The 2250-nt window shown below is 33.0% G+C and overlaps 1 pseudogene; it reads left to right on the top strand.

The window, feature by feature from the left end:
- The first annotated feature begins 250 nt into the window (after positions 1-250).
- On the top strand, positions 251-1385 carry LOC139505679 (uncharacterized; annotated as a pseudogene).
- The last annotated feature ends 865 nt before the right edge of the window (positions 1386-2250 follow it).

Genomic DNA, 2250 nt, shown 5'->3' with positions numbered 1-2250 from the left:
ATATAGTGCCACATGATATATTCAGTTGACAGTTATAATGAAACATTGCCGCTAATTTGCCAGTAAGTCCAATTGAAAATGATGATGAATCATCAAATGATTCAGTTCAGAATTTGTTTAACTTTGTAGAGGACCGTGTTGAGACACCATCCCAACTGATTCTTCAAATGAGCCACAAGATTTGATAATCTCTTTAAATGAGCCGCCCCTCCAACAGCCCCATTCCAAATGAACCACTGGTTATGCCTAATATATTACTATATTCGGACGAGGAACATACCAAGAGAGTGATTAAGATTCATAAAAGCAACACATTTTGTGAGTTGATAGACTTATTTCGGGACAAAACTCTAGATCTTGGACAATGTGAAGTAATAAGGATTATGGATAATGGGAAAGAGGAAGCAGGGGAAGGGATTGGTATTCTCAGAGACATATTTACTGATTTTTGGGACACATTTTATTTGAGATGTTGCGAGGGTAATTCTACAAAAGTCCCTATATTACGTCATGACATGCAACGTGAACATTGGGAGTCAGTAGCCTCTATTATTTGTAATGGCTTCAATTTGGATATTTTCCAATCAAAATAAGTTTGGCAATTTTTGAAGATGCTATGTATGGGAAAACAGAAGTAGATTTGGTTAAAACCTTCCTACAGTATATACCTTACCCAGATAAAGTGACTATTCAGTATGCTTTAGAAGGATTTAATGTTGAAATTGGAGAGCTGATTGATGTGCTGGAGGTCTATAATTGCAAAAAGTACCCAAATGCAGAAAATATTAAACGTTTGATAGAAGAAATAGCGCATAAAGAAATTTTACAAGAACCAAAATTTGTGATTGAATGTTGGAAAGATATATTCCGTAATAAACTTTCAGTGAACAGAAAAGAATTGGTCCAACTATATGAAAACAAGAACCCAACAGTTGCAAAAGTGTTGAAACTTCTAAAGTTTCCTGATGTTCTTGAACTCAAAGAACAGATTGTGGCTGGTTATCTTAAAAAGTTTATAAAAAGTTTAGACGAGAAAGGACTTCAAAACTTTATGCGTTTTTGTACTGGATCAAACCTCATGTGTTACCAATTAAATGTAGCATTTAGTATGCTTTCAGGTTTTGAGAGGAGACCCACAGCTCAGACTTGTGGGAATATGCTACAACTGCCATCTTGTTATGAGTCTGTTGCTGACCTCAGAGAAAACTTTATGAACATATTCAAAACAAACATGTGGGAGATGGATTATGTTTAGTCACTTCTTTGAATGAAGTTTGGACATTCCTTTCTTTTGCCTTTATCACTTACATTCAATAAGTTGGTATTGTATGATTTCATGTAATGATTCAAAGAAGAATCGACAAAATGTAAATTTGTCAGGGACTAAATGCAACATTGTTTTAAGATTGCATTGTATGATTTCATGTAATGATTCAAAGAAGAATCAACAAAATGTAAATTTGTCAGGGACTAAATGCACATTGTTTAACCATGCTTACATCAATGCTAGATCACTGCAGCATCCTTTGAGTGACTGGCCTGACTGAATCTAGATATATGTTTAACTGAAGATTATAACTGTAGAGTGTATACTTGTCTCAACAAAATAAACATGCATGGTTCAAATGGCATTAAAATATGTCATTTGAAGTTAATCCACCTCTTGCATTTTTAGGTCACCAGTCTGAAAGTATTATCGATATGGTCAACTATCCATCATAAACATATATAAAATCTTTGACCCTGTAAAAATCAAAAGGGTCCTGATCTTAACTAGGTAAACATAATCTAAAGGGTTTACTAACAATGTTCAAATGGCTTGAAATAGATCATGAGGTAGACTCAGTATTTGTAAAGCAGTAAAGCTATCAAAATATTGGTCAGCATATTAATTACATTGCTCCAATGTCTCGTCTTGGGAGATATGTCCCTTTTTTGCCTTTTTTTTTTAATAAGCTGTAGAATACTTTCTGAAAGTATCAGAGTAGTTTCCAGCAACTGGGTAATTTTAGGCATGTAACCAATAAATAACCTTTCCACCATTATTTTACTCGTTGACACTTTTATTCAGTGTGAATTACACTTTTTTTCTGAGTCAGAGGTATTCCTGTCGAAATTTTGTTTTCATTTTTTAAAATTTAGACCAATTTAATAAGATCATAAAGTTTTTAGCTTTTTTCTTTATTAAAACTTAATATCATATGCACTGAATGTAACTTTTTTATGTAAATATTATTAAGTAACATGATT

This window comes from Mytilus edulis, unplaced genomic scaffold (assembly GCF_963676685.1).
Source record: "Mytilus edulis unplaced genomic scaffold, xbMytEdul2.2 SCAFFOLD_1570, whole genome shotgun sequence".
In the NCBI taxonomy this organism is placed as follows: Eukaryota; Metazoa; Mollusca; class Bivalvia; order Mytilida; family Mytilidae; genus Mytilus; species Mytilus edulis.
Note: the sequence above shows the minus strand (reverse complement) of the source record. Positions and strands in the feature narration are given on the sequence as shown.